We start from the raw sequence: 18,587 nt of genomic DNA, 5'->3' as shown, positions 1-18,587 counted from the left end.
ATGAAATGCACACTTAAAACTGCATCTGTTGAAATGACTTCGCTATTGTGTTGCTAAAGCTTATGATGTCCCTGTACTCTCATGATGCACCATGGCTGTCAAGGAGATGCTACACAAGAATCTCAGCTTTCATCAGAACACAGAAGTTCCTGGTACTATCACTCTCGAAACATGATCACAGATCATTACACATACCTAGAAAAAAAGAACTAATAAAGAAATACCCTATCCTTAAAACAGTGATTACACTTTAATACTCCGGTAGGATAGTTTTAAACTAATCTACCCTAATTAATTCGGGTAGGGAGAATTCATATTTTCTAAGAATACTTGTTATTGATGGTATAAAGCCCCACACAATTTGAAGCATAACCCATTTTTCTAGTCAGGTATGCTTCCACCCATCATGAGAAGGAAGTATACTTGCTTTTCCAGAGAGAAGACAGTCTGAAATGATTAGTTTTATAGCAGCTAGACATCCATGACAAAGTACTGTTCTGAATGAATTAATGTAGTAATGAACAAATGAGTCATTTTCTGACACACTAAATTAAAACAAGGTCTGGATTTATGAGCTGTGCAATGGCACTCAGGGTGACATGCTCCTTTAAAAACAATTTCTGTTGCTTTGTAATGGAAAAACACCAAACCGGCATAAGCCACCAAAAACTGAGAATTTAAGATTTATATACTGGATGTGCTAGGTCCTAAAAGGACTCAATGGAATTGCAAGCTATCTTCCTTGTGCCGCTTTGAAAGTTTCAGCAGAGAAACATTTTACTGAAAAGAATACGGGAATTGAATGAAGGTAAATAAATCTGTATTTGCCACCTTTCTGTTCTGATTTCAGAGCAGCTCAGTTCATAAATACCATACTGTCAGCAGAGAAAAACAAAAATTACCAATAAATATGGTTTTGAATAAATTCTGTTTTCCTTTTTTTCCTCCATTAATTGCTAAAAGACACACTGAAAAATTCTCATTTTAATATATTCAAAGCTGTTTGAATATCTTTGGAGTCAGTATGGCAAACCAGCTTTTGAAAATATTCAGTTGTTTTCTTGGTTAATAATTTCTGCTACATGGTTTCATTTGCAATTCCTTGATGGTGCGGCTTATGTAAATAATGAGCATGACACAAGTGGAAATTTCTCAAACCCAACTTCAAAGCAAACTCTTGTTGGTGAATATTTAAGCACAGCAACCTCAATATTTGATACTTACCAATACTGTATTTATGTCTGTAAAATTACACTCTTGCACAGTTATAGAACATAACCATCAAAAAGACCCTTCATTTTGAATCTAATTAAACATCTGTGCATAAATGTACCTGCTACTAAATGACATCCTTGCCTGCTTCCCAGTTGGAAGAAATCTCCAGAAATAATGGAAAATTAGATCTTGTCACGTATGTTTCCTTCCAAAGGAGGAGGTGATGGAAAGGCAAACAGTGTGCAGCTGTAAGAAGAGATAATCAGACAAGTCACTTTTTTTCTGCCTTGGGTATGAAGTTACCTTGTTTAATCACACTTTTTATACAGAACTCCATGCAACTCTGTTCCAGATCATCTTCCCAAGTTTACCATCTTCAAACACTCAAACAATTCAGTTCAGGATAGAACCCATCATAAATGCACTTGCTTGAAATGCCTGGGAGCATATACATAATGATCACAGATATTCTATGGTAGTGTGAAATCTTTTTCTTTTAAGGTTAGAAGGAGCTATCACACTATTTCTACCTCAAATTAAAAGGCGAGAGGGTAATGCAACAATTGATCCATGTATCTATCATCTATAAATTTTAAAAGCAACTAAATAGTTGTCAAGTTTAAAAGCTGATAAATGCCAGGATTGCAGGCATTCTCTAAAATTCTAGAATTTTACTAACCTCTGGCTTTATTTTTCTGAATATACTTACTTTTAGATGCATCTTTGTCTAATCCTTTTCATACAGGTTTTAACTATTCTATAGCAACGATAAAATCCCTTTGAAAAAAGTCAAGATTAATGGCTGCATAAAAGGACTTTTCAACCATTCACTCCAAAGAAATGAATGTGCAGCATTAGAGGCAAAACATGCATGTTTCTCAGGAAAGGATGAGCAACTGCGAAGTTGACTATATTGCTATCTGAGGCCATTTCCAGCCCCTTTACTTTGACTCCATGCATAGCTTGAGAACTCCTTTAATATCAAGCTCCAAAGAATGTGTTACCATTAACAAGGAGGGATAACAGGGAATTTTGCTCTGCTTTGGTGTTCATTCATTTAAATATGAAGTTCTGCTCAGTTTTACCATTATCAGTAAAGGTATTGAAGCTAAACAACAGCCACTGATGATATTCTGTATTAGTGATGGTGCACAGTCAGAAAAGCGTCTTATTTTGGTGTTTCAAAAGGGCAGAGCTTGGCTTATAATCAAAGTTTGCTAAGTACCACTGAGTTTCTCCTCTTACACTATCTGGTATCTTCAAGTGGTAGCTAACTCAGAACCTTGAAAAAAATGAAAGCTCAGTTTAAGGGGAGGATGCAGCACACAGCCCTTTGCCGCTGTCTCCTTGGAAGTGGAAACTAAACGTAGTTGGCATTGTGGAGACATAGTATGGGAAAGAAAAGCTGTTTAGTTATAAAAGCAACTTCAGAAGATCTTCACAGTGATGGCAGAAGTTAGTATAAGATGATAAAACTCCACTCAATGGTGATTTACGCCTGTAAAAACCCTGCTCCTTGGATCCAAGGGAAAGCAGCCTCTAGTCTGAAGTCAGTCTGGCACATGTCATTGGAAACAATCGGCTGAAAGCCAGCCACATTGCAACTGTGCTCCAGTCACATCTCCAAAATGATCATTTTTTTTCCTCAAAATTTCAGATTTCTCAGGGAAACCTTAAGGAAAACTGTAGTGCTGCACTTCCCATTTGCAAGTTTATCAAGAAAAAAGCCCTAAACATGTCTATCCTTTATATTTGAGATTAAAAACATCAGAATATTGTGTTGCTACCTTCATTTTCCTGAATTACAAGCAAGCTGAGAACACACTAGAAGGTACCACCTTCCCCATTCATCACCAATGAACAGGTCAATAATTATCAAAGTAAAAATTTTCTGTTTAAGTGCACATCTTGTAAACCAAAATCACCTCCCACAACTTTGCAGATGACAAAAATTTCAAAATACACCATTTCCTGAGCACCATAAAGTCAAGGGATTTTCTCTATAAATTCCACAGTGAGCTTATAGCTCCTGAATATGTGTCTACACCACGCTATACTTTGCAAATCAAAAGGTTGCAGTCTTTAAAAGATTAATATGGAATTACAGCTAATAGAGGATACTGAATAGGATCGCTCTTATAATTAGTCTACTAGAATCTTCTCCTTTCTAGTTATTTGAAGGTGCCGGGGAGTTTCCAGTTTGCTGGTGACACAGGGAGCAAGTGTGATGATGGACAAAATCAGATGCTGGAGAGTCATTACCCTGTGGGCACCTGAACAGCTATGCGGTTTTCTAAAGGCACTCAGATAGTATTTAATTAGTTGAATGAAAAGACTGGGCAGAGGGTGCAAGACCTTTTCACATCAAAAACTGTATTTAGTTGCCTAAGTAGGACCTCAGCTTTTCAGAATACCTATTCAGGATGTAGCTTCTTTTTTTATAGCCTGGGTATCTAATTAAATTCCCTGCTGGAGCTCAGATTTTACAGCTGAGGGGTTTTTGATATCCCTTGAAGTCTGCCCATATGCCCAAGCCCAGCTCCTTCTCTCCCAGGGGGTGTAAGTACTCCAGCAGATTTCTTTTACAAGTCCATCCAACAGGCACTGCGGAGTGAAGTACCAAAGCAGCATTATATATTGCTGCCTCTCCTCCCACCTCTAAAAATAGCTGGTACAGTCAGGATTGGGCTTTAGATCTTTCAGACACACACACTGACACTTTAATATTTTGGTCAACTCCCCCAATCAACTTTTAAACAAGGCTACACACATTTACATTTTATCTAGCCCTTGTAAATAACGGAGTTACTGTCACCTCTAACAGCAGGAGACAGCTAGTTCTCACAAACTTGCGAGCCTGACAGATAAAGCTAACGGAGAAAAAAATACTTTCAGCTCAGTTTTTCAAAATTCAAACTTGCCTTTGAAACAAAGATATTTAACTACAACTAAATAAATAAAAAGTATGGTAATGTTATCCTCCTTAAGATGTAAGGCTTATCAATAACAGAGGAAACCAAATACAAGATAATTGAAGGGACTTAGGGAACATTTCCCTTCTTTGGCTTCTGTTGCAGATCTTAGTTCTTTTTAACCTTTAAACATTTGTGCAAGTCTTCAGATTGACAACAGTGAAAAATATATTTCTTTCTACCATTGCACACATTTAGTCAGATTTTTTCCTGCTATATATTTTACATTAAAAATGAGAGTTCATCAATAGTAAAGTGTTTGATGAAAATTATTATTTGAAATAAAAATGGAAAAAGTTTACATAGGTAAAAATGTTTTATTTTGACATTGTGGGACAAAGCATTCTAATCCTCTATTTTGAAATTACTTTTCATTTCAGTAATTATTTACTTGGTATTTATAAAATAATATAAAGAAAAGCCTCAAAAATTGTATTAATTACATTGTTTTTTTCAACCCTAGCGGGGTACTTGAGGGACATTTCATTTAACAGAACATTTACATGAAAAGCCTTTGTTCTGCTACAGAAGGAAAAGCATTTCAAAATTACAAAACTCAGCTAAAGACATGGCTCCCACATGGCTTTAATGGATAGACAAAAATACACATTGTAACACTAAGAGATTTCACAAAATGCTCTATCATTCTTTAAATCTAAAACCTGATGGTTATTTAACACTGAATTACCATCGACAAAACAGTTCATTCTGTATCTCACAATCAACTGATCATCCTCTGTGACCTACCCCTAACCCAAACCCCTAACCCTGTAAGTGTAGTATAAGAGTAGTTACATTTATCCTACCCTAAAATTACATTTGGCCCTTTGAAGGCAACGGCAAGGCTGATGTGGCCCCAAGTGTAGAAGAGTTTGACAGCCCTGCACCAGGGCAACCTTGTCTCTGTTCAAAGATCACCTTCAGCAAAGCCATTATTTCTAGAAGCAATATTGCTCTGAGAGGAGAACACAAAAGAGTCTCTTATGTTCAGTGGACAGCCAGTGGGTAGCTCCAGGTTTGAAGTATTAAAGTACCCTCTTTTATCATCACAAAACTCAAGGGAAAAGGTGAGCCTTTCAAAAGCCCTCGCCGTTTCACAAAAAGTGGCTGTACAAACAAATTAAACCCAGGCAGACACTGCAGGTAAGCACTCAGCTGAGGGACAGATGCTTGTCTCCTCCTTACCCTGAGGTGTATTTTTTGATCAGGTATTAAACTCTTGCCCTTTTACGAAAGTCTCCAAAACACAATCAGAAAGGTACAGAATATTTGTGTTTCCAATTTAATAAATGATATTTTAAAATAAATTCTCCAGCGCAGAACAAATTAGAAAGATGATAACAATTCCCAGCCCTCCCATTCTGCTAACTGTTCCTCTGGAATACTGCTGGAGAGCAGAAATGTGGGGGACTACGGTGAGTCCGTGGATTCCCTGACGGAGGGCATGGGAACAGAAATTAGCCCTGAAGATATGAAGGCCTACCCGTGAGAAAGATGGGAGTAAAGGAGTACCCAGAGATGTTAAGGATGTACCCGTGAGAGAGAAGGGAGTAGAAGAGTAACACTGATGACAGCAAAAACAGCCAATGAGATGTTACTGCTGTAACTTGTAACCAATAGTGAAGAGACACATTAATTGGTAAAACTGTATAAAAATGCACTTGTGACAAAAAATGGCATCTACTACTTTCATCTTGAAAGAACTTGGTCCATGTCGTTTGTCCGTCTCAACCACGACACAGAAACAATATTTAAACTTGCTTCTGTACTTCTTTGTAGTCTTTTCATACTAAGCAGAGTGGAATGGCTACTTTTCCTGACTTAACTACAGCTTTCTAGAATGGTCTAGAGCAGGGGTGTCAATCTCATTTTCACTGGGGGCCACATCAGCCTCACAATTGCCTTCAAAGGGCTGAATGTCATTTTAAGATTTGGCCCATGGGCCTTGTGTTTGCCACTTGGTTATGTGCATTGCACTCCTTTATCACCGTCACTGTCTCATTTTCCTCCTTCAAATACAAACATGTATTCACTTTCCCATCTATCATTAAACTGCCTTCCTTCTGCATCAATCTTTCTCTTACTGGACATTTTGGGATGCAAATTTTTCCACCAAAGATGGTATGATGCACCACCCAAATAAAACCAAGATATCCTTTAGGACCAGGTTAAATAATACTCAGGCCCTCTCACACAGGCTCACCTTTTCTTCAAACCCCCTCCCCACACGGCAGAACTGGCCATATCCATGGAAAAGAACGTAGACCCTGGCTGCTGGTTGCAAAATATCTTTTCATAGGTATTTTTTAAAAATAACATGCAATTGCTAAAGTTCATGTATCTAGCTAATTTATTAAAAAAAATAAATGAAATGTTTTCCCAGTTGAGAGTACCCCTTTAAGCACCACCAAACACCCCGCCCCCATAATTATTGTCTGTCTTGTTTTTCAATGCCCCAAGGCAGTTACTAGTATCCCCCATCAGTCTCACCTGTTATTCTTCTTACACAGGCTCATGGCCGTTCTGCAGCCACAGCCACAGCTCCTGCCATTCTGCTCCTGCAGCGCAACACGTGTCACAATTGCTGCACGCGTGACCAGTGCATTGGCAGTCACCTGGGGACAAGGAGCCTGGCACTGTCACCGGGTGGAAATCAAGTGCCAGGCTGAATAAAACAAGGTGGCAGCCGGATCCAGCCTGTGGGCCGGATGTTTGACACCTGTGCTCTGTGAGTACGTCAGTTTTAAGAACTTGAGAGTTATAAGCACTTTAATTCTAAGTTGGATGGTTTCCATGAACTGAGGAACAGTCTATGAGCAACAGCTGATTTCAGAAGGGCTGCCACGCAGCAATGCAACCATTAATGAAATAGTAAAAAATCCAGCAAATGCTTACATGTCCAAGCATATTATTATTTTTATTCTATAAAATGTCCACCGTCCTCTAAGGTCTGAGAAACAATTGTTCCTCCAGTCTCACACAAACTATGAAGAGAAATGCACATGTGTAAACTTCTTTTAGGTCCCCCAATGACATATCATCTACACCAAAATATGACACATTGGTTTTAAAAAAACACAACAAGGCACGGAGAACATCAGCTTGCTATTCTAGATAGAAACAAAACTAGGAAAACTAAGCATCCTGTTTTTTAAAAGACGTCACTGATTAGCCCCACAGACACAAAAATCTGAGCAGATGCATAATCTGTAACACAGCTGAACATGTAACATGCTCTATATTTAGCTTAAATGCTGGGGTTTAGATATTTGGGTGTAAGTCACATTTGAGGAGCAGTGAACTGCATGTTTATATTAATTTTCCTTGTCCACATTTTATTTATAGAAACTCAAGAGCACTCAGCACATTATGATCCACATTGCAGCAATTTCTCTTTAAGCTTCCAATATATTACTTCATCATCCTTTCTATTAATAATCCTTGTACACACAGTTATTCAATATTTAAAACTAAAACTGTAAATGCAGAATAAAACCTTACTTCAGCTTACAACTTGTACAAAAACAAAGCCTTAAAAAAAAATCAGGTCTTTCAGAATCCATTAAAATGTAGCATGTAATAGAAACCCTTCATTTTAAGCCTTAGTAGGGTAATGTCAGCTGATCGGAGCCAGCCCAGCGAGAGCTGGAGCCGGCGGGGTTCAGCCGACCACGAGGTTCAGCCGAGATTAGGAAGCTCAGAGGGAAACGTACAGGGACAGCGTGATTCCCGGCGAGTCCCGATCCCCGCAGCCCCGGCAGCCATTGCAAGAGAGCGGCTGACGTATCACCGTGGGGGCGTTCCCACGGTGACGGCGACCACACCCCCTCCCCTTGCCTTGAAAAATCCTTTGGGAGGGCAGCGACTAGTCACTGCCCACCAGGTGTAAGGAGGAGCAACCAGTTTGTATAGCGGGTGAGTCCCACCCGCGCTGGGCTGCAGCAGCGGGTGTGGTAGCTTCTGCAGCAGGGTGCAGAGAGCACTTGTTGCTTGTCAGCCCCTCTAACTTATTGCCAGCATCCCAGACTGCTGATGACCATGGTCGCCTCCAGGAGGAGAGCTTGTCTCAAACAGACTGTGGCTACGCAGACTGAGGAGGTTCTGTTCCGAATGGTGGCTGTTCAGGTCTCTGGCTGCAGGGAGTGCCAGAGCCTGCTGCTGCCGGGGGAGGGAGGCCAGCACTCCACCTGTGTGAGGTGTGAGCAGGTGCAAGACCTGCTCGACATGGTTGTGAAACTTTAGGAGGAGACTGAGACGCTGAGGACCATCAGGGAGTGCGAAATGGGAGATCGACTGGTGGAATAACACCCTGACGTGCCAGTCGGTAAGGCCCCAGGGAGGTACCCCCCAAAAGGAGATGGACCTCCTGCCCTCTCGGACAGAGGCGGAAGTCCTGAGACGGCCCCACCCTTGTTGCTGTCGGGCAGAGGTAGGGGACCTGAAAGACGACGAGGGTTGGAAGCGTATTCCGGTTCAGCGTCACGGGCAGCCCCCCTCCCTGCCTGCTTTGTCTCCCCAGGTGCCCCTCCGTAATAGGTTTGAGGCCCTGGATCTTGAAGAAGAGGTAGGTGAGGAGGTGGTGCCAGACCTGCCTACAAGATCACATAGGAAGAGGCGGTTGACTTCACAACTTAAGACTGCCTCTGATAAGAAAGAAAGAAGGGTGATTGTAATAGGAAACTCCCTTCTGAAAGGAACAGAGGGCCCAATATGCAGAGTTGACCCTCATCTTAGGGAAGTTTGTAGTCTACCTGGAACCCAGATCAAGGATATCGCTAGAGAGCTCCCCAAACTGGTGCGCCTGACAGACTACTACCCGGTGCTGGTCTTCCAAACAGATGGGGAGGAAGCTGCTTCCCGTAGTCTGAGGGGAATGAAGAACGATTTCAAGGTCTTGGGAAGGATGGTGAAAGACTCAGGGGCTCAAGTGATCTTCTCTTCACTCCTTCCATCTTCAAGGGACAATGTGGGATGGAATAGGAAAATTCAGTCTCTAAATGGTTGGCTCCAAGACTGGTGCTACAGGCAGGGCTTTGGATTTTTTTATAATGGTTGGTTTTATAAGACACCAGTCCAGACAGTGTCACGTGGGAAAGGTTTATCTCGAGGGGCAAAAGGATGCTGGGGCAGGAATTAGCTGGGCTCATTTGGAGAGCTTTAAACTAGGCTCGAAGGGCCTAGGCTTGTCCCAGTGGGGCAGCATTCTAAAGCTGATGAGGACCGGGTGGCCTCCTATGCCCCTAGGGAGAAATTGGTGTGCTCTGCTCGCTCCCTGAAATGCCTGTACACCAATGTGCGCAGCATGGGGAATAAGCAAGAGGAGATAGAATCCTGTGTTCGGCTGGGAGATTATGATCTGGTGGCAATTACAGAAACATGGTGGGACAGTTCACATGACTGGAATGTGGTCATGGATGGCTATGCCCTTTTCAGGAAAGACAAGCCAGCCGGGCGTGGTGGTGGAGTTGCTCTCTATGTGAGAGAGGAAGTCAAGGAAGGGAGCCAGGAGGCCTGTGTGGCTGAATAGAGATCTGTTGGTTATGCTCAAGCAGAAGAGGAGAGTTTACAGGTCATGGAAGCAGGGGCTGGCCACTTGGGAAGAATATAAGGCTGCTGTTAGAGGATGTAGGAAGGCAGCTAGGATAGCCAAGGCCTCCTTAGAATTACAGCTGGCGAGAGGGGTCAAGGACAGCAAAAAGAACTTTTTCAAATACATAGCAGATAAAACTAATACCAGAGGCAATGTAGGCCCACTGATGAACGGGGTGGGTGCCCTGGTGGCAGAAGATACAGAGAAGGCAGAATTACTGAATGCCTTCTTTGTCTCTGTCTACTCTGCTGGAGGCTGTCCTGGGGAGCCCTGTACCCTTCAGACCCCAGATGAAGCCAGGTCAATGGAGGAGTTTGCTTTAGTCGATGAGGACTGGGTTAGGGAGCAATTAAATAGTCTGGACATCCATAAATCCATGGATCCAGATGGGATGCAACCACGGGTGCTGAGGGAGCTGGCTAAAGTCATTGCTGGACCGCTCTCCATCATCTTTGCCAAGTCTTGGGAAATGGGAGAGTTGCCCGAGGATTGGAGGAAAGCAAATGTCACTCCAGTCTTCAAAAAGGGCAAGAAGGAGGACCAGGGTAATTATAGACCAGTCAGCCTCACCTCTGTCCCTGGGAAAGTAATGGAACAGCTTATCCTTGGTGCCATCTCAAGGCATATCAAGGATAAGAGGGTTGTTGGGGGCAGTCAGCATGGCTTTACCAAGGGTAAGTCATGCTTGACCAACCTCATAGCCTTTTATGAGAATGTAACAAGGTGGATGGACGATGGCAGAGCGGTGGATGTGGTCTACCTTGACTTCAGTAAAGCCTTTGACACAGTCTCCCTCAGCATCCTCACAGCTAAGTTGAGGAGGTGTGGTCTAGACAATAGAGTAGTGAGGTGGGTTGCAAACTGGCTTAAGGAGAGAAGCCAGAGAGTGGTAGTCAATGGTGCGGAGTCTAGTTGGAGGCCAGTATCTAGTGGAGTGCCTCAGGGGTCAATACTGGGGCCAATATTATTCAATATATTCATTAACGATTTAGACGAGGGAATAGAGTGTACTATCAGCAAGTTTGCTGATGACACTAAGCTGGGAGGAGTGGCTGACACACCAGAAGGCTGTGCTGCCATCCAGCGGGACCTGGACAGGCTGGAGAGTTGGGCGGGGAATAACCTAATGAAATTTAACTAGGGAAAGTGTAGAGTCCTGCATCTGGGCAGGAACAACCCCAGGTTCCAGTATAGGTTGGGAAATTACATATTAGAGAGCAGTGTAGGGGAAAGGGACCTGGTGGTCCTGGTGGACAGCAGGATGACCATGAGCCAGCACTGTGCCCTTGTGACCAGGAAGGCCAATGGCATCCTAGGGTGTATTACAAGGGGGGTGGTTAGTAGATTGAGAGAGGTCCTCCTTCCCCTCTACTCCGCCCTGGTGAGACCACATCTGGAATATTGTGTCCAGTTCAAGAAGGACAGGGAACTGCTGGAAAGGGTCCAGCGTAGGGTAAGGAAGATGATTAAGGGAGTGGAGCACCTCCCTTATGAAGAAAGGCTGAGGGAGCTGGGTCTCTTTAGTTTGGAGAAGAGGAGACTGAGGGGTGACCTTATTAATGTTTATAAATATATAAAGGGTGAGTGCCATGAGGATGGAGCCAGGCTCTTCTTGGTGGCAAACAATGATAGGACAAGGGGTAATGGGATCAAGCTGGAACACAAAAGGTTCCACTTAAATTTGAGAAAAAACTTCTTCTCAGTAAGGGTGACAGAGCACTGGAACAGGCTGCCCAGGGAGGTTGTGGAGTCTCCTCCTCTGGAGACATTCAAAACCCGCCTGGACATGTTCCTGTGCGACCTCACTTAGGCGTTCCTGCTCCAGCAGGGGGATTGGACTAGATGATCTTTTGAGGTCCCTTCCAATCCCAAACATACTGTGATACTGTGTAATGTTATCTTTCTCTACATTAACCATTGGAACAGTAAACCTGTAAAAAACTTGCTTTTGTTTTCCTTTTCTGTATTTGTAAATAGAAGAAAAATAACCCCTTTACTCCTTGAAAAGCAAAACTTAATCAGCATGTTTGTTCTAGTTAAAGAGGACAAACTAAACTTTTACATGTCTTTTAAGTATATGATCAGGAGAAAGATAATTTCTTATCTTTAAGAAGTAGCTAGCCATTCCCTTATCTTCAACAGGGTGTCCTCTTTATACAACTGCTATCCAAGTTCTGCCCTTGAATGACAGATACCTATGAATCTGTACATCAAAATTTCTTTAACTCATCTCACATTGTGTGAAACTTAAAATTAATTGCATTGTTGGACATCTTTTCATTCAAAACAAAAACACCTCTGGGCATTTAAAGTTTCTGTTTCCCAATATATCTGCTTAATTTTATTTTACAACATAATGAAGCTATGAAGCAATGTGATAAAGTACAGCATGGTGATGGAGGCCTAGACATGAGACAGTCTCTTGTGACATTCTGCTTCCGGTATACTCAGCCCTGGGAAAGCCTTATCTAAAATACTGCCACCAGCTTTTAGCACGATACTTCAGTAAACGTATGAAAAGGCTGGAAAAGGTGCAAAGCTCTATAATTGTTGTATGAGATTTAAAGATTTGGGGCTCTGAATTGTATTTCCCCTCATGAATGTTAGTGGCTAAGTATGAAAGACTCAACACTACACATCAGCCAGGCCTAACATGCACAGTGAGTTACCAGCAGGTGTAACAGTTTGGTTTTGGGCTTCAAGGGAGGTGGAATATGGGAGAATGGTGTCTCTAAAGACCCTGAGGGTCTGTGTGCTTCAGGCTGGATGCTTACTTCTACCCGTGAAGGCTACCACTTAATTTCTACCAAACTTTCCCAATTGAGACACATTTTCTTTTGTCATTGTTCTCTCACTTGAGTCCAAGTCCCCCTCAAAATAGCTCTTTCAGTCCAAGTAAAACTAATTCCTCCCTCCTAAGTTGCTTTGGTTTTTATTTGGTTGGTCTTTGATTTGTTGTTTGGTCGGGTTTTATGGCCACCGAACCCAAAAGGAAAAAGAAAGAAAAAGAGCCACTGTTCACTGAGCTTTTCTCTGCATTTGTGAACTTCCACCTTCTCTTCGTGGCCCCAATACATTAACCACATCATCCTGTCTTCTGCATGGGCTCTGCGTCAGCTGGAGCAAGTGAATGGTATATGTGTTTATCTTTCTCCCCAAGGTCAAGAATAGGAGGTGGTTTCAAAGGCAGGTTTACAATGTTATTGTCCTTTGTGAAAAACATAGCCATTTAATCTTCCTAATCGTGACTCTAATTAAGGATGTAAATATTCAATTAATCTGGAATGTGCAGTGGGTTTCACAATTGAGCGAAATAATGTGAATTAAGTAATTGGCTTGGGACCACATCTCTGTTTCACAAAAACATTACGTTGCTAAGAATTATGTTTTATTCACACATTTGGGTGCCAAATCCCAGGGGATCTGGAATATTTAACTACATCAAGTCCACTCCCCAGCAGCACACACAATGGTGACAACTCCCACGACACCTTTTCTACATTCCCAGCTTCTTTAGCTCGCTATCTCCTCTTCACTGTCCTTGGAAAGAGGTACATGGAAGGACATGGTTTTGAGGAATGTATATTTATGAAGTGTTTAGAAGCTTGTATCTCAAAGCAATTATTTTGCCTGGGTAAGACTGATAAATTATCAGTACTCTATCAACACTTCATAGTAAAGAAATTCCCCAACATGCCATGATGGAGAGAAGCAAATCAAGGAGTAAGCTTTTAATGGTGGGAAGATGCAAAGCACCATGCAACAGGCCCAGACTATGGGCTGAGACCGAGATCTGAATTTGTGCTCCATTTCTGCCCCAGATGTTGTGAAAGCTGTTGGATCACTCTCCTGTATATCTTGCAATTCTCCAGTCCCGCAGTGAGGGGTGGAGCGTTTCCCTCCTTAGCTCATTGATGCTAATGGCAGCCCTTCTACCCATCATCTGATTGTTGCCCAGGAGACACAGTGGAGACAACTCATTCCATGTGTAATACAAAAAAAGCTGGTAACCAGAATGGATCCTTCAACTCACCTCTGTCCTGGCCCCTGACATGGAGAAAGGCCTTGCAAAGTATTCTTCTCTCATGGGAAGGGATTTTTGGATGGGTCTGCTATTTTAGGAGCCTTTTTCCAAACAAAACAGGCAGGCATCTTCAACTAAGTTATCACATAAAACTCACAAAGTACCCCATCTCACTGCTTACTGATACGAGTTAAATGGATGTCTCATCTCACAGCAGCTGCTTAGATGAGGCAATCTCTTTTTCCAAATGAGGGAAGGAAATATCTGGGGAGTTCTTAGCCAGAGGAACATCCTGCCTGTCTGGACAACAAAACCAAAAAGCTGTCTATAATACTCAGGAACAATCACATTCAAATGATTGGTAATTGCTAAATATCAAGTTCCAGGACATCTATCACTACCTTAATATCCCTCCATTTCCAGTGAACAGTGAAGCCTTTATATTTATAAATTATAATGTTGCATAAAAGAAGTCAGGTCATGCATATCCTCATTTTCTCTTGAAAACAAGGCACAGGTTCTGCATGATACCAATCTCTGCGTCAGAAATCAACTCCCATCAACTCCACACCAGGAGAAAGCAAGCATGGTCAACTCCGCAAGTATGTAAACACTTGTAAATATAGTAGAGAAATGTTGCATATTCCGGATCCAACAGAGAATAAGATCACCTGTGTAGAAGACCAGCATAAAGTCCATGCAACATCAATGTCACACAGCTAGCCTGAAAATTCACAACTGATATTAATCTGCATTTTCTTCCAGGAACAAATGACTTCTGTTGCTTCTCAAATAAGACAACTCTTCCCCTGTGCTGTGTAATATCACCCTCATAGCTAAATAAATCACAGAGAGAAAGGAGGTTTTTTCTTTCAAGGCGTTCACTAAACACCTCTGTGTCAGGAGATGGTATCTGATGAGGACAGCAGTCACTTCCAGCTCAGCACTTAATGGAATATATCGTGCACAATTTTCCTGCTGAGCTTCATTAAAGCCAATGCTGTCTCACTGACATACAGCACCTCAGGATGTGACCCATTTGTTTAGAAAAAATCATGGATGGATGTGAATCTACAGCTGCAGTTTTGAACCTAAGATTCTCAAGATATTTGAACACAGATATCACACGCTATCTTATGAATAATGCTGCAAATCCTAAACCCTCATTACAACGAAAAGATTTAAAATACAAAGTATAAGAAATTGACATTATTTTTTACATACCAATTTTATGGTCCCAATCAGGTGACTGAGACATATGTTTTCAAAAGTACCTTCTTCTTAGTATTAGGCTTTTAGTTATTTTTTTCCCATTTAAATTATTTTTCCCCAAATACTAGGAACAAGGTAGGAAATTGCAACTGTTTTCTAAACTGGTTAATATAAGGGATCTGTGTGACAGCGAGTGATTCAGAACCATGAAAGGGACAGTGCTACAAACACAGAACAATGCCCTGCAAGGGCAGAAAAATAGAAGGGGAGCTATTTTTCCTGGTTGGACAAATAATATTCTTTAATGAAGCCTATTTTACAAATGTCCTTGATAAACATGGCACTTTGTCTACATATATCTACTTGCTTCCTTTCTTTTGATTAATAGAAATAAATGACAAAATAAAAATTATTTCAAAAGCACCTTCACTGCAGAACTAAGTTTAACTTTAATAAATCCTGTCATAGGACTAGGGTTTGACTCTGTAACCTTGTCAGAGCAGGGTCTGCACCTTCATTTTACGTCTCGAAGCTGACCTAGGCATTGCTTGTAAAGTAGTTCTACTGCAGTTCATTACATCTTTCCAAGCATGTTCTTCGTAACTTCTCTTGCTCCCTAAAAAGCCCTAGACAAATCACAGCCAGACACTTGGCACTCTGGAAGAAATATTGTAATAACAAGCAAGTGTGTGTATAAAAAAGCTGAAGGCAAATCCATTTCAATAATAAAACTTATTGCATTTTCAAGTTCCTGAGATATTATTAAAAAAGAAGCAGCCGAACAAATAGTCAAAGAATCTTGAAAGACATGTTGGCAGAGTTCTAGTAAACATTCAGCAAGAAATTTGAAGTTAAGGCAATGCTCACATTATGCCTTTTGTAATGGTATCCATTACGGATTCCCTGGGCAGGTTTTCATTTCAACTTGAAAGCTAAAGATTACTATAATCTTAATTCAATATGTGCTCTCTCTGGTTGTATTACATACTTAGACTGTGAGAAGTATTCCATGGTTACTGCCCTTTTTATTTAGCATTGCATCAAACGATCAAACAAACGGCAAAAAATGCACTTAAACAACATTAAGCTTGCAAAATCAAGCACTCATGAGGCAAAAATGCCAGAATGTATTTTACTCCCCATTACATACTAAGCTATAGGAAGGTAATGACAACACCCAGGTTCATCTGGCTGGTTTCCCTAAGACTGCTTCTCCAGTTCCTGCAGAGAGAGAGACACTCCAGTCGTAGAATCATTTTGTTTGCAAAAGACTTTTATCATCATACAATCCAATCATTAACCTACCACTGCAAAGTACACCACTAAAGCAGAGTATTCTGTTGCTTTGCTTGCCTATTAATGCATGCTGCTGACTTCTGATCAAGCTGTCATTTTTAATACATTCCCCCAAGCTGCTGATCTTCCTTCCACATATTCTGTGAGCTCTTCATTGGTAGCAATCTGCAGATACACCTATAAGGATGCACAACTTTGCAGTGTGCCTTGACAAAAGGACCAAAACCAGAAGTCCCCAGTGTTTTAGTGTGCTGAAAACTTTGTAAGCCACTGTTGACAACAACTGGCCAACAGAAGAAAGGACAAGAGGAAAGATTTCACTCAAAACTCCCAGGAGTGATGTCAGTAAGTCCATCTGCAGGATGTCATGCATCAAAGCTGTATGGAAACAAGCTTGTGCTCAAGCAGAGGTCTAAGGAAAGCATTAGGACACGCCAATGGGGAAAGCTCTGGGGTCCAAAAATCCTCCTGCCTGTACAGCAGATGCCTTCAGTGAGAAGCCCTTGTTACCAGAGTGCAGCCAACGCCTTAGCCAGGTCTGTAGGTCTGCTGCATTTCCAGCGTATGCCCATACATCAGCTTCGGTCATACCTTTGCACCAAGCTCATCCTGCCTGTGGACTTCTGAGACCAGAGTGTTCTCCATACTGGGTGTGAAGGTTGTGCTGTGGAAGTCATGTAGTTGTGACTAACGATAGACTTCTAAGCAGAAAGAGAAAGGAAGACACAAGTTTTTCTTTCAAGTATTCTGAAGAGGGTTGGAGAGGCAATTATTTAGCTATTTAATAATGTGTCTCTGAACATGTCTTTTGTCTTTTGCAGTTTCTTGTTTATTTTCAGTATCAATAATTCTATAGCATCATGCAGTTTGTATACAAATCAGGAATACTTTAAAATGCAAATATCAGCATTTTCATAAGCCACATAAGGGACAACAGGCTACTTCTGTATAGGATTTCTAGGTGAGCTATCCTCACAGGATAAAACAAAGAGGTTTGAAAATTGAAATTAATATTGCATTTCAGCCTGTCAGAGAAATCTTTCTTGGCATCATATATTTCTCCTAGCTCAAATACCCTCACTCACTTTCCTATGAGTGTAGCCACTTGGCTTTAACTTATTTGTGTGGATGTCAGGTGGAAGAGAGTAATGAACTACTCATGCTTTGGTAATCCCTTGAGGATTTTGCTTTTTTGCTTTAGGGTATCTGTTTTAGGTATTGCTGGAGAGATAAATTAAAAAGGTTGAGTGTTTCAAAAATGCTGCACTTAAGAAATTAATTTAGGCAAATAATTAATCTTTGGAAAACCAGCCTTAAAAATTTATTTGTCAGGGTAGGTTGTCCTCAGGCTAATCATGACAACCCCCGACTGCAAACGAATATTGCTTACTTTTTAGATCAATAGCCAGAGGCTCCTGAATACAAGTGTTTTCTCATCTGTGTGTAAGAGCTGTGAGAATATGTGGGGGTGAGAGAAGAGCGGGGTGTCACCTGTGGGGAGCTGGGGCCAAACCTTCTCCAGTCCATATAACTGGGAGGTCTCGCACTACAGGAGAGGAGAGTTTGCTTTTCATGTAAAATGTGTAAGTCAAATAAAACCAGGTAAATTTATACATATTATGGTCAGTAACATTTTCTAGTCCCATCTTGACAAATTTCTGTGATCAGACAGGCAAGAAAAGAGCAGGACAACTGCTAGATGGCTCCTTAGATGGTATTTTCAGTAACCTCCTCTAAACATTTCATGAACAGGCACCATTCTGGAATCAAACAAGTTGAGGATATTTGCAGAAAGCCAAATGTTCAGCTGTAAATCTGGCTGTTGCATTTGGAAAGATATCAGGTAATAATTATGCAAGTAGAGCAGGTCAAGGCCTGAGTGCTTGAGTTCATGCATCCTTGATATTTTTAAATATTTCTTGTGCTTATTTGCTTACTGATGTGTACTTTGGTTTTCCAGGGAATGCATCTGGGTTAGAAAAGCTCATTTGGCCCTTTTCTACAGCCTCATAAAAGAACATGAACTGATGCTCTGCAGGTCTTGGCCTCCCAGGCTCTATACATCAGGCCCAAACTTAGGTAGCACACCACTGAGATTCTGAGTCTCTCTGAAATATCTGCAGCACTACAGCAGTCACCATATCTCAGCATCATCCTGGCAGCCTGCCTGGGTCATCTCCACAGGGAATGGAGAAGTGGGATGAGTTCCTGGCTGCTCTTGTTCTCCATGGCTTGGCAGACACCAGCCCTTGGCAGCAGGCAGACAGGAAGAACATGC

At 41.6% G+C, this 18,587-nt stretch overlaps 2 long non-coding RNA genes across 2 annotated transcripts in view; one reads left to right on the top strand and one right to left on the bottom strand.

The window, feature by feature from the left end:
- LOC110365848 (uncharacterized) overlaps positions 1 to 6,741 on the bottom strand; it is a 95,846-nt gene extending 89,105 nt beyond the window's left edge. Inside the window, exons 1-2 of the long non-coding RNA XR_002425735.2 lie at positions 6,678 to 6,741; positions 1,334 to 1,461 (exon numbers count right to left, since the gene is read on the bottom strand). This is a non-coding gene — a long non-coding RNA (uncharacterized LOC110365848). The remainder of the gene's footprint in view (positions 1 to 1,333; positions 1,462 to 6,677) is intronic.
- Positions 6,742 to 6,773: 32 nt separating this feature from the next.
- LOC135579371 (uncharacterized) lies at positions 6,774 to 14,657 on the top strand. Its single transcript, XR_010472329.1, has 3 exons — positions 6,774 to 6,915; positions 14,313 to 14,403; positions 14,567 to 14,657. It is a non-coding gene; the product is annotated as an uncharacterized LOC135579371 (long non-coding RNA).
- The last annotated feature ends 3,930 nt before the right edge of the window (positions 14,658 to 18,587 follow it).

Source organism: Columba livia, chromosome 4 (assembly GCF_036013475.1).
Source record: "Columba livia isolate bColLiv1 breed racing homer chromosome 4, bColLiv1.pat.W.v2, whole genome shotgun sequence".
NCBI lineage: Eukaryota > Metazoa > Chordata > Aves > Columbiformes > Columbidae > Columba > Columba livia.
The sequence above is the reverse complement of the archived record's forward strand: the minus strand, read 5'-3'. Positions and strand labels throughout refer to the sequence as shown.